At 37.5% G+C, this 12,002-nt stretch overlaps 1 protein-coding gene across 2 annotated transcripts in view; it reads left to right on the top strand.

Moving 5' to 3' along the window:
• The window catches only part of Rarb (retinoic acid receptor beta), a 784,358-nt gene that overhangs the window by 281,789 nt on the left and 490,567 nt on the right, over positions 1 to 12,002 (top strand). The window contains exon 1 of one of the 2 annotated variants that reach the window (XM_087181443.1): positions 1,317 to 1,365. The exons of the other annotated variant lie outside the window; for it this stretch is intronic. The gene's annotated coding sequence lies outside the window, so the exon portion shown is untranslated. Of the gene's footprint in view, positions 1 to 1,316; positions 1,366 to 12,002 lie in introns of those variants that run through there. 2 annotated transcript variants of the gene reach the window in all.

Genomic DNA, 12,002 nt, shown 5'->3' with positions numbered 1-12,002 from the left:
TTACTGCTATATGGGGAGGGGTCTATAAAATGCTACCTAAAAATGAATGTCTGAATTGTTCTTTTGGGATTCATGAGAAAATGCAAGGAGAAATTTTTGCTGTTATTTCTCTGAATTAATATTGCCATTATATATTTTCTTTTTATATTCCATCTGTTTAAGGTTTCTTGGAGTTTTTTTTGTTTTTGGTACCAGGATCTGACTCAGGACCTTGAACTTGGGAGGCAGACGAGGTGTCACTGAGCTAAATTCCTGGCCCTGTTTAAAGTTTTTAAACCCTTTTCCCAAATCTATGGATTTCATTTCTAATTTTTTTAAACCTCAATTGTAAATTGGATTTCAGTCAACTCATTTTGAAAATATTTTAAAAAGAGCATTTATAAACTTGTATAAAACCCAACATAAGTTGATTTAATTTCTTAAATATCAGCATTTTCATAATCATGTCACTGTATATTTTATGAAATGATCATGACAGATAAGAAATCACTTGTATACTGCCCTTTCAATGTGAAATTATAAATCAGAGCTTGCCATTCTCTAAGTTGGATAAGCTATAATCTATAGATTAATAGGCTGCATTATTCTGAAGATGGCATAAGGAATTCATCATTCCAAAAGTAGGATACCAAGAGGTAATGACTGTAGGCAAGCTACCTGAAAGGCAAAAATACTGAATTATTTTATGAATTGAGATTTATTCCTTGGTAAGCAATAGCATTATCTATTTGAACTGTGAAAATAAAGCAGAATTTCTTTAATAAATGTAACAATGTCCAGTGACCTATAGTAAATAGAATAAGTTCTTTATGTTAGTCAGCTTTTTGTCACTATAGCATATACACACGTTGACCAATTTATAAAAGGAAACAGTCTATTTTAGTTCATAGTTTTGGAGGTTTTAGTTCATGATCCATTGAATTCATTGGATTGGAGCCACAGCAATGATAGTGAAAATTAAAAAGGAGTAAGAGGGGGAGTGGAGGAGGAAGGAAGGGGGTGGTGGGAAGAGAAGGAGGAAGAGGAGAAGGAGAAGAAAAAAATGGCATTCAGGATCTTCTGCAGGGTCACCCCCCATGACCTGAGACCTTGCACTAGGCCCAGCTCTTAAAGGTTCCACCATATTTGAATAGTACCCAGCTGGGAACCAAGCCTTTACCACGTGGATCTTTAGGCACAGTCCCAATCCCAACCATGACAGCATGAACTCCAAACCTTGAAATGAGAATGAATCATTCTCAGGTTAGTGAACTTGTTTGGGAGGTTTGTTCTCTTTTGATGATGGATATTCTTTTATCTACTATTTCGCAGAATGGGGAAAACCTGAGTAAACCATTCTTCGGGGAATATATAGATGTTATGCTGGTAAGAAGCATGTTTTATGGGATTATTTATATTTTGTTTTACCACTCTTTAACATTTCTATCAATTCTCCTTCCCTTACTCCTTGGCCTATTTTCCTTGTTCTAGGATCTCATTTGCAATCTGCCTATTTTTCGTTATACCTTAAGCCATTTAGATCAATTCATCTTCCTTTATTCTTTCTTGAACACAAAATTAAAGAAAAACACTGCCTATTTTATAATCTATATCTTTAATTTCTTAGACTTGAGGATTTACTTCCTCTCAATGATGAAATAAGAAAAACATGGCTTCATCACATTTTTATCTTGTGTGTTTGTGAGCCAGCCCCTCCACAATTATTTCATGTTTATTTCAAGTCCATTTCCATAATTTTCATCTTCACTCACCCAATGAAATAAACTTACATGTAGAGTTAATTTGCACTATTATTTCATCAGTCACAATAGGTCAATGCACTGTAACAAGTAGACCAAGATATATAATATATTTCCATAGGAAATAGCAGGTAGGTTAGCAAAACAAAGAAAGCCTTAGTGAAAAAGAGAACTTCAGATTTAAATCACATCTGAATCAAGTTTGGGTGATTTGAAGGATATATATTGCTGATTTTTATCCCACAAGTGAGGCTAGGTGTGGTGGTTAAGATTAGAGACTCTAGAGCTTTCTGGGTTCAAAGCCAGAACCCATCACTTCTTGTGTAATCTCTTAGTGATGTTACCTTAGAAAGTTAATTTTTTAATGCATCCATTTCTTCTACCAAAAAATATGGAGAATAATAGTAAATACTTCATAAGTTTATTTCTGAAGAATAAATGAGATAATACATATCACTTGTTTGAAGAATTCATAGCACATAGTAAGCGCTCAGTAAATGTTAATTTTAAGAGTAATTATGATTATTCTCATTCTGTCCCTCAAATATATGCTGTTCATTCTGTCTCTCAGAAATATATTTTGTGAACAGTATTAGGTTCTAAAAGACAAACCTCTGGACAAATGAGAAATCTGGGGGAAAAAACTACTAGAAAACCATAGCACAGTTTATTTAATTTCATGCCTTCTGGCACTTGCTTTGCTTTCTGATGGTATTTCCATTTGTTTTTTTAAAAAGTCAACATTTCCTGTTTCCCCATTTAGAATAGATTTTTATATAGAGCATATCATCAGTATATGAATCAGGTAAAATTCAATTCTTCCGAGTGTAGTTACAGAATGGAAGGTGTAAGCCTGAAAATACAGTTCACAGTAAGGTTGCAAAGAGCCGTACTTTTGCTAGCAAGGAGAATGAAAGTAGAATAAAGGTTCAAGAGGGTAGCTTAAATATTTCACAATAGTGATCGAAGGGAAGGAGTCAAATGCAGATAGAAGCATTATTTGGCTAAACTTCTTGTGGTGAAGGAAGACCTTCATTTGGTTTCATACTAGCTCTTTCACACTTCTCCTGGCCATTTTCTCTATCAATCCTCCAGTGACTTGATACACCATGTCTAATTCTCCATAAATCAGCTAAACTTTCGAGTGATATTGACAGTGGCTTTCCAACTCCATTGTTTTCTGTCAAGAGTTTTATTCAGTCTCAAAACAATTTGCCATGAACACCCTTGTTTGCTTGCCACACTGGTCTTTGTTCAGGCAGAAAACTTTGATTTATAACAGTATGTAATTGATGGCTAAGGGGTAGGGGCACTATAGCTCATGCTCCTCCTCTTTTAATCTAGCTTCGTTTAGAAATCCATGTAGTGGCGCATTCTCAAGGGAATGGGCTGGGAAATTTTCCATATTCCCAATGGGAGGCTATTAATCATGGGGAGGAGTGTGTTTGTGAAAGTAAGGAAAACAAAAGTCAAACCACCTCAAGATGGTTTATCAAAGAATAGATGTTAAAGCTAATGTATTCATTGTAGAGCATTTCTAAAGAAATGTGGAACTATTTGGTGAACCAGATATATTTGCTATAACAGAAACGAAATTTGACATTAGTACTTCAATTTATTAGTATTGAAAAGCTGCTCCCTAAGTCCCTGACAAGTTGCTAAGTCGTTGACTGTGGAACAGTTGAAAGCTCTTTTTAAATGGCACAGGTCTCTTTTTTTCTAATAATGAAAAAGAAGGAAAATACAGGGTTTTTTCTTGGCAGCTTTATCACAATGTAGCTTGCAGTACCTGTCATTCTAGTATTCGCTGTTTAATGCCAAGTTCTCTCCCCACCCTGCCCCCTTTCCTTTTATCAGTTCAAAAGGAGGCTGTGGAATTTTCTAAGTTGACTTTTCTTTAGGATGCAAAGATTGATTCTAAGTTTCTGAAAGTAATCACAGATTCTTTTTAAGCATTAGAGAGAAAGAAAACAAAGTGAGCCAATTTTTTAAAAAAAGTATTCATTGATAACAGAATCTTAAATTTATTTTTGGTTTGTTTTAGTTTTCTTCTACAAAAATCGTCTTGCAAACTAAAGTTATTTTATAATGAATACCATGCTCTGAAAAAAGTGTGTATATATTTTTTCAAATAAATTATAATGCCAAAATTAGAGTAGTACATCACAAACACAAAATTAGAGTTCTGTGTACCATAAATTTTAGTTGATCTATGTATACAAAATAGCTTAGTGGGCAGGAATAAAAAAAGAAGTAACAAAGAAAACTAAACACAGTTATAAACACCAGTGGGCACTGGATCATATCCCATAAGCATGTTGTGAATTATGAGAATATGTTAAGATGCTGCTACTATCAGTTCATTGTATTTAGTTACTTAACAGCTGTCACCGTTGAAGTCATTGAAGTAGCACTTAAGGTGGTCTGAAGCAAGGGTGCTATGGTTTATTTTTTGTGCACCTGTTGGTATCGGCATTAAAGTTTTATTCTGCGTTGTTATATCTCAGTGAAGTTCAGCAATAGCAATCGTTTCCTTGGAAGGGAAGCCAAGATTATTCACAATTCATTTTCTCCCCTTTAAAGAGTTTGAAGGGATAAATAGTTTCCATATGAATGATCTTGGAGTTCAAATGGAAGTCGTGCTTTTCATAGATTGTATTCCTAGTTCAATCCAAATCCTTTGACGTTGAGACAGTTCCCAGATGTTGGTACAGTAGCCCCCAACTCCCTATTTAATGACACTAGAATCTGATTAATCCCTTACCATTGACCTAATGTGGGAGATAACCTCAATCAGTTCTAATGATGTGACTTATCAGAAAATTATTCATTAACCCAATGACAGAAAATAGTCATTAAAATCCATAGTTCATCAGAATGAAATCACAAAGCAACATAGGCATACAGTATCTTCAGAGAACAAAAGATTCATTTCCTTGAAGGGAGCGAGACAAACTCTGAGGAGATAACTTACCTCTTGACACCTTTGGATATCAGCAAAAGAACTTCATTTAAAATAAGCCTGATATAAAAACAAGAGCCTACACTCCAGTGCTTTTTAGTTCTTTCTTAAGAAACAAAATGAATATTTGAGGATAATTTCTAATTTCTAAATTCTTAAGCCTTTCTTTTATTTGTTCTTTGTTCTAACAGCTTTGTATTTCAAAACCAGTATCTAACTTGTTTTGCATAATGATTTCATTTTTAAAACTATTTCACTACCTATGTTCCATATGTAACGCCCTGTCTTAAAAAAATACACTATGATTTTCACTTTTTCATACACCACTGTGCTCTGAAGAAGTTAAAGCATCAGAACAATATATCATTTTGGAATCTTCCATTGTATATATTCCTGTTGTGGGACACTGTCATATATATAAAGTGGATGTTGCTGCTTTGGAGGGGGTCAAATTTTTTTATTAGGTTTCTGGGATGCAGCCCTTTATTATATACAATGAATCGCTTCTTACTTCTTATATAAAGTTCAGCCTAGAGCAAAATAAAATATTCATAGGGTGAAGGAGACGCAAATGCCCTCCCCAAATGAGTCCAACTTTTAACCTTAAGTAGAGAAGACTTTCAGAAACAGCTATTTACCTGAGTGACTATTAATGTGGTTTATCTCAACAACTGTCTCTTGTTCAAATTCACACTCCAGTTTTCATGTTGGGGAAAGAGATGGTTTCCTTCAAGAAATGTTTATATTAATCAAGGGACCCTTCTACATTGTGGTAGGAATATAAACTAGTACAACCACTGTGAAAATCAGTATGGAGATTTCTCAAAAAACTGAAACTATAAATTTCATTCGACTCAGATATTCTCCTTCTAGGTATCTCCCCCCAAAAGTTAAAGACATCATATTCCAGTGATACATGCATGCCCATGTTTATAGCAGCACAATTCATAATAGTTACATCTTGGAAGCTGCCTGTATGCCCATCAACAGATGGATGGATGGATAAAGAAAATGTGGTACTATTTGTAATGGAGTACTACTTTCCCAAAAAGAAGGATAAATTTGAGTCATTTGTAGGAAAATGGATGCACTTTGAGACCATAATGTTAATTGAAATAAATCAGACACCCAAGCTTAAATATTGCATACTTTCTCTTATATGAGAAGCCCAAAGCATAAATATTTTTTTAAAAGATAGGCAGTAGAACACAGGGAGATGGATCTCATGCAAATGGGAAGGGGATGCAGAGACAGGGAGAGGGTGAGGGAGGGAAGGGAAGGGGAGTAAAGATAATTAAGATGTTAAATACATGAACCAAATCCCTAAGACAAATGTAAACATTAGGTACTACAAACATATACTAATAAAAATTAAAAGGTAATCCCTGACTGCAAAAATGCTACATGTATATTATTAAAATAAAATATGAAGTTGATTGGCTGTGTTCCTGAGAAGCTGAACTAGGTTAAAGGACAAAATGAAACAGCGTAGCATGCAATTATTTAATTGGGGAATAGATTTTCCTGTCTCTGTCTTTGGCAGTAGCAGCCAGTGGATCCCAGGGCTTAGAGTAAATGTTTCATCCGTTGCGCCTATTTAAGGATCTTTGTGGAACCAACAACTCACTCTCCTAGGAGAGCCCCAGTCAACTGCACTAAAGAGGTATGCACACATGGGCCAATGTCTATTTATTTATTTATAAGGAGTGAAGGTGCCCTGCGCTATCTGGATGCTTTCTGGGGTTTAAGGGCTTGTTGTCTCTCCATGAGAAATGTTGGAAGGTAAGCTCAGCCTGCCCTGGGATTTTATGATCCCTTTTGGAAGATGAGTTCTCACACTATTTCCCTCTAAGCAGGTGCATGTATGGAGAACAGGAGAAACACAGAGATGTGAGATTTGCTTTACCCCTGTCTCCCCCACCAAGAAATAACAGCTTCCAACCAGACTTTCAACTGGACAGCTCATTTTACTTTATGCTTTCTGCAGAATCCACCATCTGTTTCACAGGGGGTAGACATAAATTTTATAGATTTCACAATTAGATTTTAGTTTGTTTAGGGTTTTTTTTCCCCTCACTCTCTGAGTGGTTGTTGACATAAATGCATGCAGCTAAGTATGACTGCAATATTTGTGGAGTGGGCACTAAAAGACATTTGTCACATTAAAACAGTTGGGTACATTTAAAAGCATTCTGGAAACTGAAATCTGAACATCTGTATCAAAACAAAGGCAAAATGTATAATCTGTTGTTTCAACTCTCAGTATCTGTGTTTAATTTGGGGTTTATTTGTCCCTCTGTGGTGCTCTGTGCTCACACTGGTTTGGTCTGCATATTCTGCAATTTTTTTTTCAAATTGATAGAAAAGTATCTGCCAAAGTGGTTGAATCAGAAGATGTGCGGAGATTTATTTTCAGGATCTGGGAGATGGCATAGGGGCATGCTGCCTCACTCAAATTAAGAAACCAATTGCAGCACAATGTTCTTTTATGGACTTGTAGTATTTAGATAATTGAATGGCTATGTTCTGCCTCACTCTAGCTTAAGGAGCATCTTTCTGAGACTGGGGAATAGTGGAAACTAGTGCTTTTACAGCCAGGCACCAGGAATCCGCTGACAAGGCACTTAGGAGAGAGGAGGCGGTCCTCTCTATTGCTCAGAAAAAGTTCACAAAATCTTTCCCATCTGTTAAGTGAGGAGAAAAAAGTGTCTAACCAAAAGATTGCAGACTATTGTGATGTTGAGCTCCTTTGAGAACAGCATGGCAAAGCAAATACTCCACAATCCTTTTTTTTTTCCTAATTGTATTTAGGACTTCTGTGGTTCATTTATTTGCCCAAGATCTTAAAAAAAAAAAAAAAGTGAATCTCTGTCCCAGGTAGAGTATCTTTCTTCTGCTAATTTGTACACAGGCATTCCTCCAGAATTTAGAGGAAACTGAAACAAACAGTAGTTTGTTTCCACTTCAAGTTGTCTCTTGGTTTATTTTTGCTATTGTTTCTAATACCACCTTTTTCAGCATGCCATGTACATTCTCTTTTAACTTCAGCCCTTTGCCTACACCACCAAGGATGCTACTACTTGGAAATTGTAATCTTTCACTCAAATTATATGCCTGCTACTTTTCTTCAGCAAAGAATGTAGGGCGGCATCATTTCATAATTTTACAGAAGGTTTGTAAATGTTTTATTTTTTACAAAATGTGCCGTTAGAAGTATGTTTTCTTGCTAGGTAATTACTATTGATTATGGGGACATTTTTCCACTGAATGGATTCTCAGATAAGGTCAGCTAAACATGAGTCTCAAGCGTAATGAAGGATGTTTGATGTAATGGTCGTTTTCTTTTGTGTCCTTATTTAATTGCCAATGTTCATTTAGGAGGTAGGGAGAGAAGACTGAGTCTACCACTCAGAAAAACTAAGGCACTTCTTATACCATTACAGGTCTGTGGGAGAAAGGGGATTTTACATTACAGTATTCCAATTGCCATGTTTAAGTAAGGGCAGCCCATCCCCAGTTAAAGCACATGTGTTGCTCACATGGTATTGACTACAGATTCGTCTCATGTGGTGGTCATCCTGTGATCTGATCCAAATGGTAAATCAGAGTTTTCTTGCTCATCATAGTGGACAAGTCACTCTTCATGAGTTTTGCAACGTGCTCCATTGGAAGATGAGGTTTTGTTTCATTTTTAATTTTGTGATCCATTATTATTTGAAGCTCTGCAAAGTTTCTGCTAATATCCATGTGTCTAAGTTTAATTTTTTAATGAAAATCAGGAGTAATATTTCTTGGACCTCTGATGAAAACGGAGCTTATAAATCATCAACATAGGGTTATATAGACTAGATTATGAGGCTCTTCCTATCACCAGCATTCTTCTGGGGTTGAAATATACCTAGGGCTTCTTCCATTTGCCTGCTTAGTACATAACTGTTATGGCTTGTATCCAGATGTCCCTCCAAAGCCTCATGCAGTGATAGATGGAGCTTTTTGGAGGTGGATGGGTCTAGAATGTGTGGTGCTGAGATTAAGGATGTGATTCTGGTATTGATTCATGGTGCAATGCTAGGATTATGGGTGGCCCACCTTGGGTGTGATTGCTACCAGCCCTAAGGGTGGGTAGCCTGGATAGGATATAAGAGACAGAAAGAGGGCTTCTGGGTCACTTAATGCTTGTAGTTGCTGCTGCTGCTTGTCTTCTGCTGCCTTCTGCCTGCTCTGCAGTGACCTTCTTCCATGTCCCTGCCTTGGAGCCAGCCAATTATGGACTGCAACCTCTACAAACTGTGATCCAAAAATAAACCTTTCCCCCTTTAACTTTGGGTATTGAGTATTTTGTCTCAGCAATGAGAAAAGTAACTAAGACAATAAGAAATCATCCATACTCTCATTCATTGATCAAATGCCTAATGTGTGGCTTGGGTTGGGGTTCTATGGTGTTCAGAATAGCATTTTTCAAACTAACGTGCATTCAGATCACCTGGAGTCATGTTAAAATGAAGATTCTCGGCAGGAAGTCTGGAGAGGTACATGAATTGCTTCACTCTTAAAGCATACTTAGTGGTGTAGATGCTTCAGGTCTCTGTGTAGCAATAGAATAAGACATCCTCTATGAACTTACAGCATATGAGCTTACACATAACGGAGGAGAAACTGAGGAGGGAAACCCTTAGTTAACATGGATTACCTACTATGTGCCAATCATTTGTCTGCCTAAATATACATGGAATAGTCCCTGATCTTTGTGAACCCCTCTAAGTGGGTTGAAAGACAGTCATAAAATCATGAACTAAATAAGAGTGTGACAGAACTCAGTACCCAAGATAGCAGGGATACCAGGGGAGGGAACCATCTTGTTCCTGTTGGGTAGGGAAGGTATCAAGGAAAGTAACATCATTCATCTGCATTGAAGGGGGACAGCTTCCCAAGTTGGTGAGGTAGGAACAGGGATGTGTCTATTCAAGGGTACAGAGGCATGGTATAGTAGAAATGGCTGAGAATCTCACCTTTTCTGGGACAGGGGCTGTACATTTGAGGATACCAGGAAATGTACTCATTTATATGAGTTCTCACTTATAAAAAATCCCTGTCATATGTCAGGCATTTAACATGTATTAGCTCTGTGGGATTTTTTGGGGGGAGGGGGGTTACTAGGGGTTGAAACAGCCTTCACACTGAGCTACCCCTCCCCTTTTCAAAATTGTTTAGTTTGAGACACGGTCTCTCAGTAAGTCATTATATTGCCTAATGTGCAATCCTCCTGCCTCAGCCTCTCAGAGTGCTAGGATTACAAGCCTGTGCCAACAGGCCCAATTTAGTTCTATTTTAATAAGCCTAAAAAGGAGGCAGGTAAATAAACTGAGATTCACAGAGGCTGTAGAACTTGCTGACAGGTGCACAGCTCGTCAAAGGCTGAGCTGGACAGCAAGCCCATATTACCATGAGTGCAAATCTCTGGATATTTCCCATCTGCCAATCTTGGGGAAGTAAGCAGAGACCAGATCACAGAGAGCTCAGAAAACTATACTAAGGAGTTTAAACTGGATCTCTAGAGCAATGGGAAACCTTGGAACACTTTTAAGAAGAAAGATGGGTTTTAGGTCTTTGGAAGGTTATTCTGGAAGCACCAAAAATTGTCAACCTACAAATGCTCTAGGACAACATGACCTTATGAAATTCAAGGAGCTTATATTCTCATCCAGGAGAAACATCTGTACACAAAACAAAATATCAAATACAAGATCTAAATGTGCTCCTATTCACACTAATGACTCAGTACATAATGTCTGAGGTGCAAACTAGCATTGTCCAGATCTGGAAGAAAGAGTGTTGGACCCTGGAGTTCTCAGGATTCTGCCACCACTTTAAGACTCCACCATTGAGCGACTTCACACATCCACAATTGTTGATGTCCTCGTACAACAGATCTATTTGATGCTGATTTCCAGCCTGACCACTGTTACTATCACTAACCTGCATTTTAAACTTTCTCCAAGAAGGTGCTTTCTTTAGGTAAGGGATGATGACACATGTAGCCTATATACCCATCACATGTTGCCTAACAGTGATTTATTGAGCACCAACTGTGACTTGAGCAAGTAGCACAACTCCTCTGGAAGAACTCTCTGAGGAAGGTATTGCCATTCTCATTTTGCAGAAGAAAAAACTGCATCACCAAATAGTTAGAAATTGTCTGAGGTCACAGAGTTACTCTGAATCAGATTTCTGACCCAGGTCTTCTTGATGCCAAAGCCCTGGCATCTCAACCTTGGCAGCACGGGCAGTCTGGGTGTGCCTTACTACATCTCTGAGCTGCTTCCTAATTTTCAAAACCATTTTGTTTGTTGTATGTATATTTTTTCCTACAGATGTTTGAGAAGTAAAGAATAATTATTCCATTTGACAGATGAAGAAAAAAGAGAGACTGGGGAAATAGAGGGATTGTCCTAAAATCACAGTTAATCAGGGCTGCTCTTCTACTGCCTCTTGGTCTCTAGTTTAATGTTTCTCCCCTCTTGGGCTCTCAAAGCCTCATCCTAAGGATCAGTTGTTTCCAAATTTTCCTGTATATTGCCACCACTGGGACATCTGAAAAATTTGAATACCTGACACCTTCCCTGAACATTCTGATTTACTTCCTATAGAATCCAGGGGATTTTTAAAAGCTCGCTACATGATGCTGATATTCAGCAGAATTAGAGAACCTTTTCTACAGCTTTTGAGATAGTTTACAACTCATTTAGGGTAGGAAGTCTTTCTCAAAGTGTGGTTGTTGAGCCAAAACATCATCAGGGAACTTGTTACAAATGCAAATTCTTGGGTTCCACATCAGGCTTCTGAAACACATTCTGGGGGTGGAGCAAGAAAGGGCTTTCCAAGTGATTCTGATTCAAGCCAAACCCCTTGGCCACACATCCTCCCAACAGGTTTATGATGTGGAACCTGGTGACCAGCTGTCTGCTATTTTTACCAAAGCCAGAGCTCAAGAGAAATATATATAAACCCAAATGACAGTACAAGGCATTTAGGTTTGTGTTAAAAGATGGATTTCCTGGCGGTGTGGGTTGCCAATAGCAGGAATAAAAAACTGGGGGAGGATTTTGGAATCTTTCTGGGGGTGGCCAGAGTATTGAACTATCAAAAAGAAAGAAAAAAGAAGAAATTGGCCTCTGGAGAAGAAGGAAAGCAGTAAGTGCTGCCATCTGACTTCACTTGAGTCATTTACAGTCCTTCCTTCCTGTGCTTTGAAGTTAAGGATGATGTCTTCTTAACAAGCACCTTTTATTTTCTCCTGCAAA

Source organism: Heterocephalus glaber, unplaced genomic scaffold, assembly GCF_053883595.1.
Source record: "Heterocephalus glaber isolate CG9 unplaced genomic scaffold, H.glaber_assembly_v1.0 deba00001472, whole genome shotgun sequence".
Lineage (NCBI taxonomy): Eukaryota > Metazoa > Chordata > Mammalia > Rodentia > Bathyergidae > Heterocephalus > Heterocephalus glaber.
This window is presented reverse-complemented; position numbering and strand designations above follow the sequence as displayed.